The 15535-nt window shown below is 33.3% G+C and overlaps 1 protein-coding gene across 7 annotated transcripts in view; it reads right to left on the bottom strand.

The window, feature by feature from the left end:
• The window catches only part of LOC142354642 (neuropeptides capa receptor-like), a 171330-nt gene that overhangs the window by 131474 nt on the left and 24321 nt on the right, over positions 1-15535 (bottom strand). For 3 of the 7 annotated variants that reach the window (XM_075406981.1, XM_075406982.1, XM_075406983.1), the window contains 2 exons: positions 10072-10159; positions 7477-7554 (listed from right to left, as the gene is read on the bottom strand). The gene's annotated coding sequence lies outside the window, so the exon portion shown is untranslated. Of the gene's footprint in view, positions 1-3307; positions 3540-4675; positions 4804-7240; positions 7362-7476; positions 7555-9645; positions 9856-10071; positions 10160-15535 lie in introns of those variants that run through there. The other 4 variants (XM_075406984.1, XM_075406987.1, XM_075406986.1 and 1 more) reach the window with 4 other exon arrangements.

The following is a 15535-nucleotide window of genomic DNA, read 5'->3' as shown; positions in this document are numbered from 1 at the left end:
GAATTTCCCGCAGGTAACTGCGTTATCAAAAACATAAAATTAAAACAAGGCGGATAAAACTTTATTTGGTTAAAAATACGAATAAAAAAGTTGGGATAATAGTCCAAAAATCACCAAAATTAAGTTCACACAGCATTTTAACTCACATTTGCGGCTGCCTGAATAGGTCAAAAGGCTGTCTCAATAATTACTACTTAGTAATAACGGTTTAAAATCCAATAAACACAATGCAAAGAGTTCTGGAGACGTCAAAATCTTCACAAACAAGAGTTTAACTGCAGGCAAAATCACGTTTTTCAAAAAATATTTTTATCCTTATCAGATGTGATTCAACTAGTTAGTGAAAAAATTCACATGTCTTAACCAGAAAAATTTGAGCATTGACATCATAAAACAAAAGAATATACAGACATTTAATGAATCATTCAGAAACAAAAGGAACAAAAGAGGGCAGAGTTTTAAAAATTAACAGAAAACTCTATTCCGCAAGATTTCATTTTTTTCTGAAAAAAATACGGTACTGTCAAAAGTTTGCACGAGTTTTTTAGGATGTGCAGAAACTGATAAATTAAAAGATATGTGCAGCGAATATGTCATGAAACAACTCACAATAATGGTCTCAAAATAATGGAGCTCCCCCATTAGTTCTGCGAACCAAATCAGACCTTGGGAAAACGTACTGCAGATAATGTTCTCTGCAATTCAATAGAATTATTTAAAGAAACTATAATTTAGAGCTCAAGCAAACAATTTTTGTTTTGACGTCATTGCAATTAAAAAATTAAGACAATTTATATATACTTCTTGTTTCTTGGAGATATATCGGACAAAACATATCTATATTTAAGATTTTCATAAAATAAAAGCAAAGGGAATAGTGCTGAAAAATAAAACTAGTTTATTACCAAAATCTAGCTAAAAAGTATTCACATAAACAAAAATCGTTTATATTTCTGAAAGCATTTTCAGCAAAATCGGAGTGCCGCATTATAAGAAACGTGATCAGTTGTAAACAAAAAAATCACGGAAAAGCTAAGAAAAGAAAGTAAAATCAAACATGACCGACTAACGTCGGGCGAATTGCTCTTAAGCGACCGGCGAGCCGTTGACTTCGTCAGTAGCTAAACACGGTTTAGTGAGGCTAGCTTTAGCTTGATTCGACGGTTCAACTTTTAGTTTTCTAGCCTTGTTAGTAAATAAATCAAATAAAAAACTGATATTTAAAAAACTCGCAAAATATTGCAAAGTTTAAACGAAAAGCTTCCAGATTTCGCAGTGAAAATATTCAAAACTATTTTTTCTTCTGTAGTTATGTCAAGTAACCCATCTGCAAGACTTGAAAAGCTTCGTTGGCCAGTAATGATCGTTTAACTCAGAAAAGGAAAAAAGTTTTCAAAAATTTTGAAAATAATCGCATTTAGTAAAAAAATCTTGCTAAAAATTCAAGATATTAAAATCTCCAAAACAATTTTGTTTTTTTTTCAGGAGAATATCCAGTATCTTTTGTTTCAAGCTTTAAAAAACCTCACTGGCTCATAAAGATCCATAAACTTGGAAATTGATTATAATTTCGGAAAATTTGCAAAAAAAGTAAAATTTATCAAAAAATTGCAAAGGCTGGAGTCATTAAAAGAATGATAACCACTCCCTTAACTCTAAAAACTATGCGACAGCTTATCATCAAGACTTGTAGGAGGTCTCTAGGACCCTGGTGTTGGAAAAATGTTAAAAATTCAAAAAGATCCAAAAAACTTGAAAAAATTGAAAATATTTTTAAAAATTCCTGATATTACAATCGTGAAAAAAATTCCATTACATCTACAAACTATGCAGTAATCTAAAATCAGAGGGAGTTTTGTGGCTCTTGAGGCTGGAGAAACTTAAAAATTGACATAAAATTTCAGAAAAAAATGCAAGTTTTATCAAAAAAAAGTTGCTATAACTTGTCGTATTAAAAAATTGAAAGCTATTCCATGGCAATTAAAACTTTTTCAGTTTTTATCATCAAACCCTTAAGGACGTTTTCTGGCCCCTGCGTCTTGAAAGACGTGAGTAATGAATAATAAATTTCAAAAAAATTGAAAAAAATGCACCTTTTGTCAAGAAATGCTAAAGTTCGTTATGTTAAAATTTTGAAACCATTTCACTACCACTAGAAACTATGCAGTAGCCTGTTATAAAATCCTAGAGGAGTTTTTTTGACACCTAGTGCTAAAAAAACTCATGAAGGGCAAAAATTTTCGAAAAGCTTGAAAAAATTGTGATAATTAGTTAAAAATTGCGTGTTTTTAGCGAATTGGTTGTTCGTCAGTAGGCACGGGAGGGGGGGGGGGGGGGGGGGGTGATACAACGGGGTTTGATGGGGAGGAAGGGGGTGGGCAATAGTGGGGGGGGGGACAACAGCGCAGTGGGCTGTGGGGTCAATAGTGGGAAGGGGGTCAACAGTGGAGGTGCCTTCAACCTCTAACAACCGCCCTTCACACCATAAGTATAAGTCTCCTAAACAGTTTGAGCTGAAAAAGAGCTGAGAGGCTCTAAGAGCATTTAATGCCTGCTGGTTGCTACCTGTTTGTCCCGTTTTTGAGGACCAAAAGGCAAAAGCGTCAGACGAAAAATCGGTCAAGCGAAAAATCGTATAAAAAAGGCCGACAGGACTAATATAATTGCTACAAACTTCGTTTGAGAGCAATTAATAAAATTTTCGCCAAGGAAACAGTTCAAATACATCTCAATATTGTAAGAGAAGACTGAAGTAGTACAAACAAGAAGGTTGAGAATCAGGACAAAATTGTAAAAAAAATAAGACATTGATTTTTTGAGCAATCATGGCTTTTTAATATAATTTACATAGCATCGTCATTTCTGAAAAAAAGTAAAAAAGATAAAAGATTTGAAATATTAAAACATGTCGCAAGAAATTTCAAATTTTTGTTATAATTGCAATTGTGAGACAAGATTTCATTGAATTTGAAAGACTAAATGCAATAATTGAATTTGAATCGATTTTTAACATAATGAATGAAAAATCCTTGACGGTGCGATGGAGAACTTTTTTCAGTAACTAAAGCCAAAAATCTAAAAAGAACAAAAAGCCGACAAAAAACAGAAAACCAATACTCCTCTTCGAGTCGGAAAAAAGATTGACAATAATACACCCAGCGATCGTTTTGTTGCTCTTATTAACTATGTTTCTATCTAGGATCTGAAAAGGTTTGAACACGGGCTGGCAGATTACGTAAACAGTTATGTTTTCGAAAAGAATACTGCACGCAAAATCCAAATTTTACATCAACAAAAATCAACTAACCTTGAATTATAAAAGAAGCAACCCGACCTCTGCACGTATAAGCTGGATAAGGTAAATTTGCGATAGTGTAAAATATGAGACTGAACTTTTTCTGTCAACATAATTTTTGATGATTTGAAGATTTTTTTGTCTAATTTTAGTTTTGATGTATCAAACGTTTATTTGAAGTCTGTTCTGTGTGACTTTATTAATTTTCAGCCTGGAAGCAGTTTTCCACGCCGTCTCAAATTCAAAGCAAAAGTCCGGTACATGTTACAATACCATACGTATAATACACAATAAGAAGGACTTGCAAGTTAATCTAATTTGGTAGCTAGCCAACACCCCCCAAAGGTACCTATCAATTAATGGGGGTATACCCTTCTTTTAATTTCATTCCCGGGTCTTCCCATTTTTCGCCCAAGGGGATATGGAGAACATTACAAGAACGGAACGAAGAATTATGATCTTGTTAAATATCCTTAACTTATTTTCCATTAGTGCGACGCGTGAACAACTGTGAACAAATTAGCCTCACTTTTTGAATCTTATCAGTGCAAAAATAACTTATGGGTGGTTTTGAGAGGTTTCACTCGACCTAATTATGATAGAAAATTCGCTAAAAATAAATTGATGACAATACTTTCCCCACTTTTAAAATAGAAATCCTTGGACAAAATACTGAGATTAAATTCCGGAGTGAAAATTGATAAAAAAATTGATTCCGGAGAAAATCGATGTCTGGCTGTCTCGAAAAAACTTTGGGACTTCCTTTTAACTGAGCTGGGCTAAATTGGGATTAGAAAAGCTTTCTTGATGGAAACATTCGGACGACTGATTTTCGAGCCGAAAAAATCAAATATCGCTAACGATAAAAGTTGCAGACACAACTAATAAAAATGTTGCTATTTGATCAGAATAATAAAGAGCAGAGACGTTTGGTATACCGCAGCTGATAATATTTAATATGTTATTAAATACCAAATTCTCAAGCGCCAAAACAAAATAAAACTTAAAAATTTACTCAAAAGAAAAAATAATTCAAATAAACTGAAAAAGATATTGAACATCATATGCTTAAGTTCACAAATAATTAACAAAAATTTTAGAGTTGTCTCTATTTAAAGGCTCTTTTTATCAAAAATGCCATCGAATTTCGAAACAGAATAATGCAATAAAGATCGGTAAGAACAATTTCAGAATACCATTAAGAGCAAAAGATTAAGCTGCGCCGTTTTTATTTGTAAAATTTTATCTTATAAAACAAAAAACGAAATGGAAAAATTTGGGCAAGGTTAAATTAACAAAATGATTGTTTTTTTTTCTGTTAAACGCAACTCTGAAAACATAAAATAACAAAGTGTACTAAAATGGGGCAGTTTATCTAACTTTTCGTCCGAAAGCGCCAAGAGAATATGTTGTGCATTTCTCTCTCTGGTCCTCTGGGCTTAGGGATGGTCGCGTGATGTGATGTGGTTGGTGCAAATGTACCATTAAATGCTTTCTAATCCAATCCAGACGAATTTGTCACTGCTCTAATGGACCTGTATTAACCTAATCAGTTCAACACCACACCACTTCTCTTCAGCATCACAAAGCACTCTTTCTCTATCGAACACCCCCCCCCCCCCCCCCGTATAAAAAACAACCCCCTAACCCCCCCCCCCCGTCTATTTCGACCGGAGTACAAATTTGACCATCTGTGGTTGATATTTGTAACCACTAATGATTATACTTATTAATTATTATGGATAGAACTATCCCGTATTAGGCCAGACAAACCGCCATTAACGCAAAAAAGTATGCAATAATTGTTCAAACAAGCTGATAAAAGCAAAAAACAATCCCAAGGTCAAAAAGAACAATCTTGAAGCCTTCACTTGAACAATTAATATAAATAATGCAAAGAGCACCATTCAAACAAATTGAAGCAAATCTTATAAAACAAAGCATTTATAGGGTATAAATAGATATAGAAATTGAGTGAAATACCTGAAATGAATTAGAAGGCAGTTATTTTTGATCGTTGAGGTGTTTTAATTGAACGTGTTTTGTTCAAGATTAGGAGGAAATCAAATCAATTTTCCACGCCATTATCTGACACATTTTAGTTCGCGTCAGGGTTAAAAGATCAGCTAAGAAGATAAAGTGTACTTAATTGAGTCTTACAATTAGAGGTCGCATGTCTGAGAGAGTTTGCAAAAAAAACTTCCAAAGTAGAAGAGAAGATTATCTGGGAAATACGATCAATGACTTGCAATCCACTGTTTTCTTAACAATAATTGTGTGTATATCAATGTGTAAAAGCTGAAGTTGTCACATGGTGGGTTAGACATCAACAATGAATCATTCAAATAGGATGATGAACGATTTAAAAAAAGGTGGCGGGGTCTTACGGCATTAAATGAAGTACAAAACATTATATATCTTTTTATTTGAGGAAATGAACTTCTCAGTTCTGTTGTTCTTGGGAATGCTACAGGAGCTCTTAGTTTATTATAGTTTTCTGAATAGTCACATTGAAGTCTTAAGTTTTGATTGAACAACTGTTTAATGACAAAGAAACCAAACAGAAAATTTTATGTGAGGCTAGCTTTACTTCAATTGAGAGGCGTGAGGTGAGCGCAGTGATATGGGGGGGGGGGGGGCAGTTCTGGGGGAGGCGGGGGTAGTTTGACGAGAAGCAACAGGGTGGGGGGACCTTCAACCTCAAAGAACCACTCTTCACACCATAAGTATAATTCTCCAAAACAGTTTCAGTGATTCGCATGCTAGGAGACTAGTGAGTTGAAAGGCTCTAAGTAAACTTAATGCCCGCATGGTGCTAACTGTTTATCCCGTTTCTGCGGACGCAAATTCAAATTGATCAAGCGAGAGGTCGGTCAAGCGAAAAATCACATTAAAAAGATCAACAGGACTAAAATAATAGCTAAAAACCTCGTTTGGGAGCAATTGAAACGTAAAACAAGTGAAAAAAAATTGCCCATCAATCTTAGCTGACAATTTATCATGAAAAACAGCTAAAAGGGTTCGATTAAAGTTTCCTTTCAAAGCTCCAGCTGTTTCACAATATAGCTCACAGAGTAATACGACGGCAAAAAGAGCGAAAACTTTAATAATTGAAGGAATTGATGTAGCTAAACTAAGCCAGACGAGTTGTTTTGCAAATTAACAAAAATAGGTCTGAAAACTGTTTAAAATCAGCTTAATTTGCTTAAATTTTCAGTAGAAAATAAGTGTTTTCGCCTTGCATTAATATACATCAAAACTGCAGTAAACAGACCTTTATTCAAAGGAGGTTTAACTATTAGTAGAAATTTCTCAGAGCAATTAAATATTGTTACCTAAATACGATTTTTTTGATGGAAATTTGTTCTAAAAAGCGAAATACTTGAAAATCAATACTGTCACCAATGAAAATTCTAGAAAACTTTATTTCAAGATTTTCGGAATACTGCGTCAAGCTTGCGTAATTGATTTTCATATGCAAAGAATGCTAGAATTTTTTATTTTTGAGTCGATAATATCGTCAAGCGTATATTTGGTGCCAAAAGTTCAACAAGTTTTTGTTCATTTTTTACAAACTTTAATAAATATCCAGTAGAATTGTACCTACATGTTCATAGCTTGATTTGCTGGCAAGTTAATCAGTGAAATTAAACTAAGCCAGGCAGGAAACAAACCCTCAACCTTACATTTTCGAGTAAATTTTATAAAGGTAAATTTTTAAATTAAAATAAATATATTCAAGCAAGGTGTAGATGATCAAGGTGTAGGTGGCTGTGCCAGTCCAAAACTTCGAATCCGGGAATTCTTTTTAATTTCTTAAATTTTTTTGTAATCTTGAACTTTATAACCTGTCAAGATAGCTTGAAAGTTGTTAAAATTATATATTTTCTCAATAGTTTTATCTGCTTAGTGTAGATTGTAAAATTTGTGGTGTGCGTAACTTACGTTCGAAAAAGTTACTAACTGTCAGCTTTGAAGATTCGGATTTCAAGGTAACAAAACAATATTTTATCTCAAAAGAAATGAGATAAAATTCAAAATCTTTTCTTTTGCATTTGAAATCATAACCAAATTGACAACTTCTATCAACCAAACTCTAATCATGACCAGTTTATACAAATTTGTAACTTATCGATATCAATCAATTTAACTTTTATTGGGTATCAGTAAATTTGACTTACTGGTTTAAATAATCGACGATTGTCAGCCGCTCAGATTGATCAGGTTTATGTCAGTTGAGATGTACGTCACTTTGACCTCTGAAATAATGGAGGACTGAACACTAGGCTTCAAATTGAGCAACAATTACTTAAACTTTTGGAATAAAAACAATTTAAATATTTTGTCACTGATTTCCGTACAAATAAGTGCATGTAGCTATTAAACGCGAGCTGCATACGAATTAAAATAAGCAATTTACCAAATTGGCTTGCTTTTCTCCATAATGGTGAGGAAAAAAGTAATAATTATAATATTTGCAAAGCTGTCAGAATTTTTGATAATCTGTAGATGGAATGACTACGAGTTTTTATCAAGACTGAAGATTTTCAAAACTGAATTCAAGATCGCAGTTTTCGCACATTTAGAGGCCCCCACTTTTTGAACAGTAATTTATCCGTTCTGACAGTTGCCTAATTAAAGTGAAAAAAGATAATTGTTTGGTTTGTGAGAAAAAATAAGCAAAATAGAAAACAGGGCAAATTTTTTTTAAAAAAATGTCAATTGAGAGCTATAGCCTATACGTTTTTGAAACCTCATGGGAGGATTTGACCAACTTTTTGAACAAAGAGGATATTGGTCTGTAGATAAAGGATATTTTTGCCCGGTCTGAAAGAGGCGAGATTTTGGAAAGTAAGATTATTTGCAATTTTTACCTCAAAAGTAAATAAGCTTTTTACAGTTAGCATGTAAGATCTCATTAAATTCAGCGAAAAATAGGACGGTTATTATATGAACAAGACCAGTTATAAAAAAAGAGCAGTTAAGAACTTTTCTGGAATTTAAAAAAAGCAATTTGATAAATTAATGATGCATGTTCAATGCTTTGTTTAAACAAACAGTAATTCTGGTCTATAACTCGTGCCAGTAGTTGGGTCATCAGGAATAAAATCCAGAAGTCACATTTCTTGTTAAGCAGCTATTATTAACAGAAATTTTTTTAATCTGATTTTTTTTCCTGAAATTCGGCTGAAGACCAAAGATAACTTCAAGAAAATGGAATCTAAAGACCCTTTTTTCTAATAAAGCTTAAAAGTTGAAAGACTTTAAAGTTTCATAGCTAACAAAACAAGTCAAATCATTGAAGAGCTTTTGCATCAAATTTCTTCAAGAAAAGCTTTGTAGCAACGTTAAGCCTGCTGTATTAGTCACTCAAGAAAACGTATGGTTCTCGGCAAGGCCAAAATGCTCTGACAACGTGACAACATTACTTATACAGTAATCTGTTATCACTTTGTGCATTATAGGGCGTAAAGTAAAGGCAATTTTGCGAGAACACGAAATATGTTTATTTGAATTCCCAATTAAGTGAACATATTTTTAAAAATTCAAATGGCTGAAAACACCTCTTAAATGGTTATACAAAAAACTTTTATGGAAAGAAATCAAGATCTTGGTAAGAATCCAAACATCGCTATCTCTAATTATGGAGAAATAAATATGTCAATTTGGTTTTACGCATATGTTTCTTCTTTTTTTCTTTGTTTTGTTTTCTTGCTGCTCCGTTTACAGTTGATCTCGTTGAGTTTTTTCCGTTTTAAAGCGCGACTATGAACACTATTGTGACCGAGAAACCTCAAAAATTCGACAAAAATTATTTATAAAAGTCTGTTGATCAAAAACACAAACGCACTAACGTCAGAAAAAGTTGCTCTCGAATGACAGGTGGGGCGTAAATTTTTCTTGATTGGTGCAGAAACTTCAGACAAAGGGAAGGTTTGAATACCGACCTCCATAGTCCGATTGCTTCAATTCGATATCAGCAGTCAGAGCTTTGTCAGCATTTCTCTAACAATCCGTTTTGTTTGAACAACAAACTTTATTTCTGAGTCAGAGAAATCGCAATCACTCAAAAATCAATAAGAAGTTCGTGAAAAAGTCACTTGAAAAGTTAAAGGTTATTCTAGAAGAAAAGCGCAAAAAAAGGACAAGCAAAAATTTGACATAAAAAAGAACCCACACGTTTACAATAATTGCTGCTCATTTGAGAGCATTTAAATAAACAGTTCTTTTGTGCAGATAATTTTGTTAATCAAAACTTCTTTCTATATTTGTTATTTCGATTTAAATATTTGTTAAAATTTTGCCCGAAAGATTAGTTTGGTTTTTTAAAACATTTAGAATTCACATACCTATAGTAAGTTTTCGATAATCTGTACTTTGTATGACCACTGGTGTTGGAACTATTATGGGAAAGACAATTAGTTTGTTGAAAATTAACATATGATACGTTTGCAGACATTAACTATTTTGGCAATATTTTCAACAATTTCAGCTTAATTTATATAACCCAAGAAATTTGCGTAAGGATTCCTGTTTAATTGTCGCAGATTACAGCCGTTTGAAATATGACGTGGTCGTTTAATGCGACTTACATAGAAAAACTGTTACTATTTCGAAATATTTTCTGCTGGTTGCAAGAATTACAAATGTATATTCTGGTAGGTGACCTAAATCATTCGAACCTCAGAACTGAAAAAGAAGTAATTAAATTGAACGTTTTGTTTAACTTGTAATTTCTTCTGGAATTGGGAAACAATTTGATTTTAACAACTTACAAAGGTGTCGCTAATTGTATTAAGGACTGCCGTGTTCCTTTCCCACTTCGGCTGTCACTTTTCCACGCAGCAGGAAATTCAATGCATTCTGAAAACAATTGAACTAATTAGAACAAAATGTTCTAAATCGTAAGTTCACTGTCCTGTTAATAACGGAAGTCAGAAGTAAGTTACTGGATATATCCTTAAATGGAATTTTAAGAGCATTGGGGTGGTTTTTGGGTTCAGGATGGCAATTTAAGTAATCATTGATGATAAAATAAGACACCAACCCTCCACCTCCGCTCGCCAATCCACCAACCTCTCCTCCTTTAGTTTGAAAAGATACGAAAAATGAAAAATGAAACCACACAAAAGCAAAGATCAACTTTATAGGGGGTTGCAATATTTGCGTGAGAAGATTGTGTGCTTGCGTGTGTGTGTTTCCGCGTGTGTGTGTGTCTGCTTATGTGTGTGTGTGTGTGTGTGTGTGTGTGTGTGTGTGTGTGTGTGTGTGTGTGTGTGTGCGTGTGTGCATATGCTTGTGCTTGTTCATGTGTCCATGTCCTGCCAAAAGAGACGACGCAAACTTATTTGTGCAAATGTAAATAATGTTTGAAGTTTGAAAAAAATTTTGGAGATAGAAAAATAGCAACGAAAAAAATACGACTACCGAATTTTAGAAAAAAAATTAGAAAACAACACTTTGATCTTATTCTGCGCAAAAATTCTTTTTCAATAACACCCTCACTCAAAAACGACAAGTTTCACAAAGATGTGTTTTGTATTCTGATGTATATTACCAAAAACACTGAAATTTTATAAGTAGGTTTAATAGTAAGTTTCACGTTATTTTTTTCAGTTCAAGATTTTTTGATAATTATGCTGCTCAACCATATTCGTCTCTGATTACGGCGACAAAATTAAAGTAAATAAAAGTCAGTTTCAGAGTGAGGAAGTCATTTTTGTGAGTTAGGTTTGTCAAAAGTGACCAAAAGTTTAATCACGCGAAAGAACACAAAAAACTCGCTCCACTAGGAGCGAAAAATGACGTCACGCACGCAATTCAGTTGAAATTGCATGAACGAATGAAAAAAAAACACAGATTTGAAGTGGTTTTGACGTCATATGGTCGCAATAAAAATCGCGACGACGAAACAAAAAAACCAAGAGAAGGCCAATAATAGCCCCAGCTATCGCTGTGCGGCTATTAAAAAGAAAAAAGTTGATTTCCGTACAAAATTATTTTTTAAGTGCAATTTATTATGTCATTTCGTAGTTGAACACACTCTTGTCTCTCAGTTAGAGGCTACAGGGTCTAGTAGCAATACCAATAAGCATTGTAGATAGTAACTAAAACTTATGAGAGCAAAGTTGAAGTGCCGGTCATCTAAAAATGGGCTTTATGGGTTTATCCCGTTTCTTTTTCTGACTTTGATTTTTTATACTGACTCTCTTCACTTTGAATTGCTTTGCTGAGAAACTGCTGTTTAAAAATTCTTTGAGAATAATGAGAGATGAAAAAAATTAGCCTAGAGAAGTCAAAAAGATTTCACGCAAAATGTCGAAAAAGCGTTAAAATGAGGTAAATCGAAACAAAAGAAAATTCGCCGAAGTAAAAATAACATAGCAGGACAAGTCCTGAAATACAATTCAAAGAAAAAAATGTAAAACTTAGAAATACTTTAACTGACCAACAGATCAACTGAACGATGCAAGCCAAAACACACTCAAAATCATCTCAAAAAATTGAGAAACTAAATCAAACAAACTAAACAAAAATATACTTTTTGCTAAAACTCTTGAAGTTTTTACCCCTTGAGAAAAATTTAATCCCTTTAAATATACTTATTTCAAATATATGGTCACGACCCAATTTAGTTTTTGAAATCGGACCAGTATTATATCTGCATGAGCTGAAAAAAAATTCATTGGCCCCTGAAAATCGGAAATGACCGAAACATTAAAAAAATTGAAATCAATTGCAAATTTAAAAGAATTGTTGATGAAAACCATGATATTAATATCTTCAGAATAATTTCTGTGTCTCGAGAGGCTATACAGCAACATAATTCCAAGCCCTAAAAATTTACGGGCTCAAAGATCGATAGGCAATAACTTATAAAAATTTCAAATTTCAAAAAACTGAATTTCGTTCCATTTAAATGTTGAAAACCTTTCCACTAGGTTACTTAGGCAAAAAAAACTATAAAATACAAATATTTTGAAAAAATTTGAAAAAAATTGCAAATTTTATCAAAACTTTCTAAAATTCGAAAAAATGAATTGTTGAAAACAAATCTGTTGAAACTAACAACCGTGCAGTAATTTTTTCCCACTCTGGAATACGTTTTCTGGCACTTCAGAATGGACAAATGTCAAAAATTGACAAAGGCTTTAGAAAAACCTTAAGAGAAATTGCAAAATTTATCAAAAGAATGCTAAAATTCGAGACACTATAATGTGGAAAACCAATCCATTATTAATAGAAACTATGCAGTTTTCCATTCTCAAACCTCAGGGGAGATTTTCTGGCCCCAGAAGCTGGAGAAAATAAAAAAAATGTCAAAAATTTTTAAAAACTTGAAAAAAATTACAAAAATTAGTATCATTTTGCGTGTTTGAGTTTGTAGTACCAAAACATAGAGCTCATAAAATGGTCATAACAAGTAATTTTGTCTCGCAAAAGGCCTTTATCAACTGTTAAAAACTTCAACCTAAGAATAATCAAACAAACAAACTCAAAACAAAATAAACAAAAAACATGAAAAATAGCACCATTTTGAGCCCAAAACTCCTAAAAATGACCTTTCAACCTTAAATTAAGGCCATCCTAGCGGCTGCACCACTCTAAGCACTCAAAAGACGACTAAAACCCATTTTGGGCCTCTAATGAAACTTAATGCCCGCTGGGCTTTACCTGTTTTTGAATGATCAAAGTCATTGAAAAATGTGTTAACACATCTTTAAAAAAATCACGCGCCCCAATACAATTCAAATTCTTTGAATTGTAAAAAAAATAGCAGCGCTATAACAGCCGGCTGAGAAGATGAGGGCGGCTATTAAAAACAAAACAAATTTGTACTTCAACTGAAAATTTTTTGATCTACCATTACTTTGTTTGTCAAATCGAATTCAAAATTATTACTATTTAAAATTATGCTTAGATAAAGATAAAAATTCCAATTTTTACCTAACGTTGAATGGACTAAGATTATACAAGAAGATTTATAGCTTGCACGGTCTAAGATTTATGCAAGACAATCGCTTCAATCTTATAAGAATAATAGAAATTTTAAATATGATTCATTCACCATTTCAGTACAGTCTTTGAACAGTACCATTTGTCTACATGGGTAACAATGGTCCGCAAAAGATAATTTTGGGTAAAAAAGTTATAGCAATGAACAAAATTTCACTAATAATAACACCTGTTCTATTTAATCATCGGCGGGGATGCGCTTCGGAATTGAGGAAAATGGAGCACAGTCTTAAGCAAAATCTAAAACATAACCGACTAACGTCGGGCGAATTCCTCTCAAACGACCAGCGAGCGGTTGGTTTCGTCAGTAGCTAGCCACGGTTTATTGCACCCAGCGCTAGCTTGATTCGATTCTTCAACTTTAAGTTTCCTAGCTTTGTTAGTAAACAAATCAAACAGAAAACATAATTGAAGAATTTGCAAAATATTTCAAAATTTGAAAAAGCTTCCAGATTTTGCAATGAAAATGTTCACAACTAATTTTTCTCTCCTGAATTATGTCAAATAACCCATCTGCAAGACTTGAATAACTTCAATGGCCAGTAATGATAGTTAAACAAAGGAAAGGACAAAATACTAAAAAACTTTGAAAACAATCGCAATTTTTAACAAAATCTTGCTAAAATTCAAGACATTAAAATCTTCAAAACTTCGAAGACTCAAAAAAATTAAAATTGCAAATAATTTTAAAAATTGCTGATCTTAAAATCTTGAAAAACCCTCCGTTACATCTATAAGCTTCGCAGTAACCTCAGCTCAAACTCTAGAGAATGTTATGTGGCTGTTGAGGTTGGTGAAACCAAAAAAATGACAAAAATTTCAAAAATTATGAAAAAATTAGAAGTTGCAAAAAAACTGCTAATATTTGTGATAAAAGTTAAAACTAATCAATGGCCAACAAACATTTTTCAGTAACTCATTATCAAACCCTAACGAGATTTTTTGTTAGGCTGAAAGACCTGAAAAATGACAATAATGACAAATAAACTGATAATAGCGGTAATAAACTGACAAAAAATGTTTAAAAAAAAATAAAAATTGCAAGTTTTATTTAAAAAAATGCTGAAATTGGTGGCGTTGAAATTTGGAAAAACAAAATTCAATACATCTAGAAATTATACAGTACCTACTTGTGAACCCTAGAGGAGGTTTATCAAGTCTTGAGGCTGGAGAAAACTAAAAACCAACAAAAACTTAAAAAAATGCAAATTTTATCAAAATAAATTGATAAAATTTGTCATATTAAAAAAATGAAAGCTATTCCATGGCAAATAAAATTGCTTCAGTAACCTATTATCAAACCCCTAAGGACGTTTTCTGGCCCCTGCGTGCGGAAAGAAGTGGATAATAAAAAATAAATGTCAAAAAATTTGAAAAAATGGCACGTTTTGTTCGGGTTGTTTAAAAGTTGAAACCATTCCACTACCCTTAGAAACTATGCAGTAACCTAATAAAAACCCTAGATGAGGTTTCTTGACATCTAGGGATAAAAAAACACAAAAAATGACAAAAATTTTCAAAAAACTTTAAGAAATTTGTGAAAATTAGTATAAAATTGCGTGTTTTTAGCGATTGGTTGTTCGTGAGTAGCCACGGGAGGCGGGGGGGGGGGGGGGGGGGAGGGTACACCGGAGGTCTGTTGGGGAGGGGGTGGGAAACAGTGGGGGTGGGGGGAAATAGGGGGGTCAACAGTGGGGGTGTCTAAGTATAAGTCTCCAAAACAGTTTGAGCTGAAACAGAGCTGAAAGGCTCTAAGAGCAGTTAATGTCCGCTGGGCGCTACCTGTTTATCCCGTTTTTGAGGACGAAAAGTCAAAAGCGTCAGACGAAAAATCGGTCAAGCGAAAAATCGCATAAAAAAGACCGACAGGACTAATATAATTTCTACAAACTTCGTTTGAGAGCAATTAAACAGTTACAACTTATTTTACCCGGGTTGAGGTGCCAGACCGAAAGTCGATATGTCCTGACCGTCCCAGACACTTCAATACCGTGTAATTTTGAATGCACGCTGCCTCTTGGTGCGTTCATTTCGTTCTGGTCATATCGACTTTCGGTCTGGCACCTCATCCTGGGTAATATTTTCTATAAATTAGTAGTCAGGCGCTAAAAACATAGTCAAAACCAAACAAATAATTATAAAAGAAAAACTATTGTTTCATTCTGTTCCACGAATAAGTTTCATAGAATATTTCAAATTTTGCTCGATATCATAACTTCGCAG

This window comes from Convolutriloba macropyga, chromosome 15, assembly GCF_964194025.1.
Source record: "Convolutriloba macropyga chromosome 15, txConMacr16.3, whole genome shotgun sequence".
NCBI lineage: Eukaryota > Metazoa > Xenacoelomorpha > Acoela > Convolutidae > Convolutriloba > Convolutriloba macropyga.
This window is presented reverse-complemented; position numbering and strand designations above follow the sequence as displayed.